The following is a 10,842-nucleotide window of genomic DNA, read 5'->3' as shown; positions in this document are numbered from 1 at the left end:
TCCTTCCCTTGCGCGCCACCTGGGTTCGGGATTTAGGCCACCCAGCAGTTATCTATGGAGTGAGTTTCTCTCTCCAAGCACAGTTAAACGTTCTTTACCTCTTCCCCAGAGACAGTACTATGAGCATGTTCAGTCTCTCTGTCTCTTCCCTTTGTCTCTCGGGCTCCGCGCGCCTGCCCTGCGTTGGGCTGGGGCTCCCACCTCCCCTGCCCGTCCTGGGCTGGCCCATTTTCCAGTCTCCCCAGTTCGCACTCACTCACTCAGGTATCCTTCAGGTTCTCTTCCTTCTGGAGTCCGTATTTTCTCCTACCGCTCTTACAGATGAGAGCAATGTCCTTCTCAGTTCGATCGATGGGACAGACGAAGTTTACAGAGCTCCCTTCCTCTCTGCCATCTTGGCTCCTCCCCCTCCAGGAGTTATTTTAATTTTTAGTTTTTTGTAGCTTCTTTTAGCTTTTCTAGACAATCATGTCACCTGTGAATAAAGACAGTCTTATTTCTTCTCTCAATCTTTATACTTTTTAATTACTTTTTTTTGTATTATTGCCTTAGCTAGGACTTCCAGGATGATGTTGAAAAGAGTGGTGAGAGGAGCGCTTGGGTGTCTCAGTCGGTTAAGCGTCCAGCTTCAGCTCAGGTCATGATCTCAGAGTTCGTGGGTTTGAGCCCTGTGTCGGGCTCTGTGCTGACAGCTAGCTCAGAGCCTGGAGCCTGCTTCAGATTCTGTGTCTCCCTCTCTCTCTGACCCTCCCCTGCTCACACTCTGTCTCTCTGTCTCTCAAAAATAAATAAAAAGCATTTTTAAAAAAATTTTAAAAAGAAAAGAGTGGTGAGAGAAGACATCCTTGGCTTGTTCTTGATGTTAGCAGGAAAGCTAATTTCTCACCATTAAGTGTGATGTCAGCTGTAGGTTTTTTGTTGATCATCAAGTGGGGAAATTTCCCTTCCATTCTTAGTTAACTGAGTGTTTTTTTTTTAAAGTAAACTCCACACCACACATGAGACTCGAACTCACGAAGAGTCACATGCTCCTCTGACTGAGCCAGACACCCTTAATTTATTGTTTTTATCATGAATGGGTGCTGGATTTTGTCAAATGCTTTTTTTTGCATCTATTTAAATGATTATGTGATTTTTCTTCTATGCCCAATTGATGTGATAGATTACATTAATTGATGTTTGAATGTGGAGCCAGTCTTGCAACTGGGATAAATCTCACTTGATGATGGTATAAAATTCTTTGTAAACATTGTTGGATTTGATTTGCTATTATTTTTGTATGTATGTTCATGAGGTATTGGTCTGTAGTTTTCTTGTAATGTTTTTGTCGCGTTTTGGTTTTAGGGTAATATTGTCCTCCTAGAATGAGTTAGAAAGTACTCCCTCTGCTTCTATTAAGAGACTGAAGAGGATTAGCATAATTTCTTCATTAAATGTTTGATAGAGTTCACCCAATCTTTCTGAGTTCGGTGCAGTTTTGGATGGTTTTGGATGGCTTAATTTCCTTAATAGATATAGGGTCATTCAGATTGTCTTTCTTCTTGAATAGAGTTTTGGTAGATTGTGTCTTTCAAGAAATCGAGTCCACTTCATCTAGGCTATCAAATTTATGGGCATAGAATTTTTAATCACATTTCTTGATTGTCATTTAAATGTCCAAGGGATATGAGGCAGTTGATCCTTTTTTCATTTCTTATATTAGTAATTTGTGTCCTTTTTTCTTAGCCTCACTAGAGGTTTATCAATATTATTGATTTTTTTTCAATTGTGGGGAGAGCATGAGTAGGGGAGAGGGGCAGAAGGAAAGAGAGTCTTAAGCAGGCTCCATGCTATGCATGTGGGGCTTAATCCCATGACCCTGGGATTATGACTTGAGCCAAAATCAAGAGTTGGATGCTAAACTAACTGAGACACCCAGGCACCCGTTATTGATCTTTTCAAAGAATGACTTTGTTTTCAATTGTTTCTTTTGAATTCCATTTCATTGATTTTTGCTCTAATTTTTCTTTTCTGTTTATACTTTGCATTTAATTTGCTCTTCTTTTCCTAATTTCCTAAAGTGGAAGCTTAGATGATTGATTTTAGACCTTTCTTTTCTAATAGATATAGTCAATACTACAAAGTTCCCTTTATACACTGCTTTCACTGAATTACAAAAATTTTCATAAGTTGTGTTTTCATTTTCAATTACTTAAAAAATATTTTAAGATTTCTCTTGAAATTTCTTCTTTCACATTTGTTTAGAGATGTGTTTGTCTAATCTCCCAATTATTTGGGGATTTTCCAGCTGTCTTTCTGTTACTGATTTCTAGTTTAATTCTGTTGTATTCTGAGCAGGCATTGTATGACTTCTATTTTTTTAATTTGTTTAGGTTTGTTTTATGTCTCAGATGTCCATCTAGGTGAATATTCCATGTGAGCTTAAAAATATGTTTTCTGCTGTTGTTGGATGAATTAGTCTACAGATGTTCATTATGTCATCTATTGATAGTATTGAGTTCAACTTAGACCTTACTGATTTTCTGCCTACTTGATCTGTCCATTTCTGATAGAGGGGAATTGAAGTCTCCATTTCAAGTATTAGACCCATCAATTTCTCCTTGAAGTTCTATCACTTTTTGATTCATAGATTTTGATGCTCTTGTTAGTTGCATACATTTAAGATTGTTTTATCTTCTTGAAGAATTGGCCCCTTTATGATTATGTAATGCATTTTTACTCCTGATAATATTCCTTGCTCTGAAATCAGCTGTCTGAAAGTAATAAAACTACTCCTGCTTTCTTTTGACTAGTATTATCATGGTATATTTTTCTTAACCTACCAACTTTTAATGTAGATGTGTCTTTGTCTTTAAATTTTTTAAAAAACTTATTTTTTAGAGACAGATGTGAACAGGGCAGAGAGAGAGAGAGAAAAAGACGCAGAATCTGAAGCAGGTTCCAGGCTCCAAGGTGTCAGCAGAGAGCCTGACGTAGGGCATGAACCGATGAACCATGAGATCATGACCTGAGCTGAAGTCAAAGGCTGAGCCGACTGAGCCACCAGATGCCCCAATATCTTTATATGTCGAGTGGGTTTGTTGTAGTTGGTTTTTTTTTTTAATCTGCTCTGGCAATCCCTTTTGTGTATTTGTATCATCAATAGTCAAGGTGATTATTGATATAGTTGGATTAATCTCTAACATTTTTTTTAATATGCCCTGTTCTTTGTCCCTGTTTTTGTCTTCCATTATGTTTCTCTCTTGTGCTTTTGAGCACTTTATATTCCATTGTGTCCTTAATTAGAGTATCAGCTATACTTTAAAAAAAAAACCCTAAAATATTTTTAGTGGTTGTCCTGGAGCTTGCAGTATATACATTTACAACTAATCCAAATCCACTTTCAAATAACACTACACTGCTTCGCCAGTAGTGGGAGTACTTTTTAATAACAAAGTAATTCAAATTCCTCTCTTTCATCTCTTATATCATTGCTATCATTCATTTCGCTTATACAGAAGCATATGTGAAAAGCAGACATCCCCAAATAATCAAATAACGTTGGTATTATTATTTTCAACAAACTGTTAGATCAGTTGTCAGTTAATAAGAGAGGTGCCTGGGCGAACCAGTTTGTTGAGTGTTTCTGTATCTTGATTTCTGCTCAGGTCATGATCCCAGGCTCATGGAATTGAGACCTGTGTCGTGATCCATGCTGAGTGTGCAGCCTGTTTAAGATTCTCTCTCCCTTTGCCCCTTTCCCCCACTCACACACTGTCTCTCTCTAAAACAAAACAAAAATTAAAAAACTGTTTTTTATCTTCACTTAATCCTTCTTTGATACTCTTCCTTTATGTGTATATGAGTTTCTGATCTATATTACTTTCCTTTTTCCCACCTTCATTCTAAAGAACTTCTTTTAACATTTCTTGGAAGGCAGCAAGTACCCTCAAAAATTTTTTTAATCTGAGAAAGTATTTCGTTCACTATTGAAGGACATTTTCATGAGGTATAGAATTCGAAGTTGATGGGTTTTATCCTTTCAGTGTTTTAAATATTTCATATTCCTCTCATGGTTTCTGAGGAGTGAGATATAATCTTATCTTTGCTACTCTATAGGTAAGGTTTCTCCTGTGGTTTCTTTCAGGACTTATTTTTCTCTCTGATTATTTGTAGTTAGAAAATGATATGCCTAGGTATAGTTTTGTTTTTTGGGGGTTTGGCATTTATCCCATTTGGTGTAATCTGAGTTTCCTGTTTCTGTGGTTTGGTGTCATAGTCTGTTCAGGTGCCTAGAACGGAATACATAAACTAGGTGTCTTATTAACTACAGAAATCTGTTTCTCAGCTCTCAAGGCTGGGCAGTCTTAGGTCAAGACATTGGCAGATCCAGTGTCTGATGAGGATCCACTCCCTGATTCATTGTCATCTTGTTTTTCTGCTGTGCACTAACATGGCGCAAAGAGCAAGGGGAGCTTTCTAAGATCTGTTTTACATGGGAACCAATTTCATTCACCAGGGCCCCATCCTTATGACCTAATTATCTCTCAAAGGCCCAACCTTTAACATGAATTTGGGGGAAACAATGTACCGCAGTATGATATGAACTTGGGGGAAATTCTCAGTTACTTTTGTTTTAGAAGTATTTCTTCTGTTCCTTCCTTTCTTCTCTTTCTAGTATTACCATTAAGTTATACCTTTTGTACCTCTCATAGCACTTGGATATTTTGTTCTATTGGGGGTTTTGTTTTTCTCTTTGCATTTGTTTTGGCAGCTTCTATTTGAGCATTCTTAAGCTCAGAGACTCTTTCCTCAGCTATGTCCTATGAATAAGTTCATTAAAGATATTCATTTCTGTTGTTTTTGATCTCTAGCATCTTCTTTTATAATTTCTATTTTTATTTTTAAATTTATATCCAAGTTAATTAGCATATAGTACATTAATGATTTCAGGAGTAGAATCCAATGACTCTTCCCTTACACATAACACCCACTGCTCATTCCAAGTGTCTTCCTTAATGCCCTTTGCCCATTTAGCCCATCCCTCCACCTACAACTCTTCTAGCGACGTTTGTTCTCTATATTTAAGTCTTATGTTTTGTACCCCTCCCTGTTTTTATATTATTTTTGCTTCCCTTCCCTATGTTCATGTTTTTTTAATCTTAAATTCCACATGAGTGAAGTCGTGTGATGTCTTTTTCTGACTAATCTTGCTTAGCATAATAGTCTAGTTCCTTTCATGTTGTTGCAAATGGCAAGATTTCATTCCTTTTGATTGCTGAGTAATACTCCACTGTGCATATATATATATGTGTATATATATATATATATATATATATATATACACACACACACACACACACCATATTTTCTTTATCTACTCATCTGTCAATGGACATTTGAGTTCCTTCCATAATTTGGCTATTTATTGCCAATAGCGCTGCTATAAAATTGGGGTGCATGTGCCCCTTTGAAAACAGGACACCCATATCTTCAGTTAAATACCTAGTAGTGCAGTTGCTGGGTCATAGGGTAGTTCTGTCATTTGAGGAACCTCCATACTGTTTTCCAGAGTGGCTGCACTAATTTGCATTCCCACTGGCAGTGCAAAATGTTCCTCTTTCTTTACATCCTTGTCAACATCTGTTGATGCCTGAGTTGTTAGTATTAAGTCATTCTGACTGGTGTAAGGTGGTATCTCACTGTGGTTTTAATTTGTATTTCCCTGATGAGTGACGTTGAGCATATTTTCATGTGTCTGTTAGCCATTTAGAGGTCTTATTTGGAAAAGTGTTCATGTTCCTGCCCATTTCTTTACTAGATTGTTTTTTTTGGGTGTTGAATGTGCTAAGTTCTTTATTTTTTGGATACTATCCCTTTATCTGACATGTCATTTGCAAATATCTTCTCCCATTCTATCAGTTGCTGTTTAGTTTATCTTGCTGTTGTGCTTATCTTGATGAGGTCCCAATAGTTCATTTTTGCTTTTGTTTCCCCTTGCCTCCAGAGGCATGTTGAGTAAGAAGTTGCTGTGGCTGAGGCTAAAGAGGTTACCATCTGATTACTCCTGCAGGATTTTGATGGTTTCCTGTGTTATGTTTAGGCCTTTCATCCATTTTGGGGTGTGTGTGTGTGTGTGTGTGTGTGTGTGTGTGTGTGTGTATCGTGTTAAGAAAGTGGTCCAAGTTCAATCTGCATGTCACTGTCCAGTTTTCCCAACACCATTTGGTCAAGAGACTGTCTTTATTCCATTGGATATTCTTCCCTACTTTGTCAAAGATTAGTTGGCCATACATTTGTGGGTCCATTTCCAGGTTCTCTATTCTGTTCCGTTGATTTACGTGTCTGTTTTTGTGCCAGTACCATACTGTCTTTAAGATTAACGCTTTGTAATACATCTTGACGTCGGGAATTGTGATGTCTCCAGCTTTAGGTTTTTTCAGGCTTGCTTTGGCTATTTGGGGTCTTTTCTGGTTCTAAATTTTAGGATTTATTCTAGCTCTGTGAAGAATCTAACATTCCCCCCCCTCCCCCAGTTTGGCCCTCTGTACCGTTTTTTTTTTTAATAGTTTGTCAAATTGGTTTCCATACAACACCCAGTGCTCTTCCCCCTAAGTGCCCTCCTCCATCACCACCACCTTTCCCCCCAACTCTTTTTCCCTCCCTCTGGTCCTCCATTAGGTTTCTCCTGTTTTCCTGTTAGACCTGTGAGTGCTAACATATGGTATCTGTCCTTCTCTGCCTTATTTCACTTAGCATGACACCCTCAAGGTCCATCCACTTTCCTACAAATGGCCATATTTCATTTTCATTGCCATGTAGTACTCCATCGCATACATATACCACATCTTCTTGATCCACTCATCAGGTGATGGACATTTAGGCTCTTTCCATGTTTTGGCTATTGTTGACATTGCTGCTATGAACATTAGGGTACATGTGCTACTATGCATCAGCATTTCTGTATCTCTTGGGTAAAACCCTAGCAGTGCTATTGCTGGGTCATAAGGGAGTTCTATGGAGTTTTTTGAGGACCCTCCACAGTTTTCCAGAGTGGCTGCACCAGTTGACATTCCCAACAGTGTAGGAGGGTGCCCGTCCCTCCACACTCTCGCCACACTCTCGCCAGCATCTGTAGTCTCTTGATTTGTTCATTTTAGCCACTCTGACTGGCGTGAGGTGGTATCTGTGTGGTTTTTAGCGTTTCTTTTAATTCTAAAAAGTCCTGTCTCTCCTTACATTGCCTATATATGATCTACTTTGTCCATTATAGCCCTTAGCATATTAATCATAGGTGTATTAAATTCAATCTGTTAACTCTAACATACCTATTGTACCTTAATCTGGTTCTAATGCTTACTATCTCTTTAAACTGTTTGACCTAATTTTTTGATAGGTATGAGATACTGGGTATAAGAATTGCTGTCAGCCTTTAGCAAATGGTGGGAAGATGAGGGTGGAGGAAAGTGGTCTCTAGTCCTGTGACTAGGTTTCAGTCTTTTATTATTTTATTTTTTTATTTTTGATAGAGAGACAGAGAATGAGACGGGGAGGGTCAGAGAGGGAGACACAGAATCCCAAGCAGGCCCCAGGCTCTGAGCTAGCTGTCAGCACAGAGCCTGACACAGGGCTTGAACCCACGAACCGCGAGATCATAACCTGAGCTGAAGTCAGAGGCTTAACTGATTGAGCCACCCAGGCGCCCCGGTTTCAGTCTTTAAGTGTCTGTGCCTCTGCACCATAAAGTTCACAAATGCTTCTGAGTTCCCCTGTCCTCGTCCAGTTCCTCCCTGACTACCTGTGACCCTTTAGGGTGTGACAGGATGGCTAGAGGGGACTGGAGTTGGGTTATTCCCCTTACCCACATCATTAGGCTCTAATAAAACCCCAGCAGCTTAAGGTCTGGTTAAAGTTTTTCCTGGGGACAAACCTTGTTAGGTACAGAATGCTCTGGCAAACTTCGTGGTTCCTTTTCCCCTCCCCACTGACAGAAGCACAAAGGGACTTCTCTCCAACATTCACTGCTAGTTGAGCCTCTTAAGGTAAAACTCTGGGAAACTGCTGTTATTGAGTTACTTGATTGGGTCTTGAACCTCTAATAGTCTGATTCTGGCAGATGTTGGCATTGAGGGTAGAGAGCCACCTATAAACCAGGCTCAGGATGGGGAGGTACCTGTGGGCTAAAATTAATGATCAGCAAGGTTTTCTTAGAAGATCAGTTAATTATTTGCAAATTTTGTGGGTCATATGGTCTGTCACCACTACTTGATGCTGCCAGTAAAATATGAAGGCAGTCCTATAGAAGGAGTAAATGCTCAAGGCTGTAAAAACTAGAAATAGGAAACTAGCCAGATTCAGTCCAGAGGTAGTGGAGCTTGCCTACCTTCAGGAATTCAAATATTCTTAATATGGAAAAGCAAGCTGCTTTCCTCCCCACATAGATGCATATTGCTTCTATAATAGTAAAAACAAACCAACCTTTTTAAATTTCAGGTGCATACAAAACGCCTTAGTTGTCCCAGTAAGGAAAGTTCAGCTGAATTAGCATGCATGTTTAAAACCACCACTTAACATAATCCTATTCCTCACCTAGTTACAAGCCCCAGTTTTGACTTTTGATCATGATAGGGTCTAGCCTTGGTTCCCAAGCAGTAGTTTTAACTGCAAACCAGTAGCCACTATTTCTGGTTAAGTTTGGTTATTTCTTTTTCTAGTACTAAGGTTAAGTATGCAGGTGATTGTACAGCCCCTTGGCCAAACTGAGAAGGTTCATATGCACAGGTAATTCTTATTTCAGATTTCTGGTCTTTTCTTCAGAGTTCAGCATCTTACCTAAGACCTCAGTCTGTTGTCTGAAGCAAAACTGCTTGTGTGCATGCTCTTTGCAATAAATCTCTGTAAAATTTATCAAATTCTGATCCTGTAAAAATCCTTCAGGGGAAAACTTCTTTTCCTAGTCTAATTCATTTTCTCCCCCTGAGCCTTTACAGAGTTGAAATAATGATTAGCAGGAAATGAGGGCTGAAAATTGTTTTATCCTGAGACCTACTTTAAAGTTTTTTGATACATTTTTTAAAGAGAGGTGAACAGAGGAGGGGCAGAGAGGGGAAAGAGACACAAAATCCAAAACAGGCTCATAACTGTCAGCAGAGGCCAGTGCAGGGCTTGAACTCACACATGGTGAGATCCTGACCTGAGCCAAAGCTGGGAGGCTTAACCAAGACACCCAGGCACCCCGAGGCATACTTTCCTAATGCAAGGGAAGCAACTTAAGAGCACTTGGAGGGCTTCAACTGAACAAAACCCAAAAACTTATGCCAATTGTTGGGATCGGACTTATTTCTGAGTAATGTGTGCTTTCACAAGACCCTAGCAGGATTATGATTTTTAACTATTTTAATTCAGCAATCCTCCAAATTGACTTTACATTTGGTTTCAATCATCTCAGGCCTACAACTGTAAATAATATATTATTAGTAGTGGCATATAAAAACCTGGAGTATTTTGCCTTGAGACAAGAATTAATTTGAACTAGCCTATCCCTAAGTTACCCAATGTCTCCATGGTTTTGGGATTTGTGTCTTTAAATTGGTATACGGCAACAGCTAACCCAGGAGACTCACCAGATGACCACTATTCACAGCACATGATGAACAGACTACATGTTTCCTATCCCAGAATAGGAAAGGAGTCTCTACTCTTCAGCCCATCAAACCTGTTAAGTTCTAAATTTTATTCAAGGTCTGCTGCCTGCTGCTACTTCTGGTAGCAATTTATAGTGGTCGAAATGCTTCCAGATCCAAAGGTACAACTGATCACTAGCTTTAAACAACTTTACTGGAAGGATAATGAGTGGCTTACATGAATTAAGTCAACACCTTCTGGGATGCATCAATTAGGCCTGGTTGCTTTCCAAAGGTGCTCTAGAGCTGGGGCCAATTAGAGAGCTGCAAAATCTTTGGATTTCTTACCCCACATACTGGAACAAGAGTAAGAGTTTGAGTAGGGCAGCTCAGTCAGTGAGACCTGCACCAGTTACCCACTGTTCTGGTGATGGCCTACCTGCCCTTTCACTTAGCAAGACAGTGAGAAGTGGTACCATGCATATTCCTTCATATACATCTATCCCTATAAAACTATGTAATCCAACTTTTTGGGACCACATTGTAAAACTGAGGGGCCAATTCTTACTCTGAAACTAGTTAATAGATATGAAATACTGTAGGAGGTACAAAGTCAGTGCCAGATGCTTATTAGAAACATAAGCATGCAAGGTGTCTCGGTAGTGTCTGACTTCAGGTCAGGGTCATGAGCTTGTGGGGTTCCTGAGTTTAAGCCTGGCATTGGGCTCTGTCCCTTCCCTGCTCATACTCTGTCGTCCTCTCTCAAAAACAAACAAAACAACACACACAAAAAAAACCCCACAAACATGCAGAAGTAGTATTTTATGCATCCGACAGTTTCCAAAGTTATGAGAGGAATGTGAGACAGCACCCTATGTAACAAATTAAGGCCTGCAAATATTCCCTGCGTACTATTACATAGTTTTTAAGTAGGCTCCATGCCCAACACTGAGCTTGAATTCAGGACCCTGAGATCGAGTCCTATGTTTTACCAACTGAGGCAGCCAAGCACCCTTATCACCATTACCAGTAGTTTGTATCATCTGGTTACTGAAACTAGCAGCAAAATGGCATGATTGAGAGTAAAGACTGAGGACTCAGATCTGCCCACATTCAGATCTTGACATTTTCATTTTAATAGCTGTTTAAGTTATAGCTCAGGACTGCGACAGACTAAAGGAATGTGTGTAAAGTGCTTTACAAAGTACCTGGGACAGACTAAATAATTTTGATTACCAAT

The sequence above is a fragment of the Suricata suricatta genome, chromosome 5, assembly GCF_006229205.1.
Source record: "Suricata suricatta isolate VVHF042 chromosome 5, meerkat_22Aug2017_6uvM2_HiC, whole genome shotgun sequence".
Classification (NCBI taxonomy): Eukaryota; Metazoa; Chordata; class Mammalia; order Carnivora; family Herpestidae; genus Suricata; species Suricata suricatta.
This window is presented reverse-complemented; position numbering follows the sequence as displayed.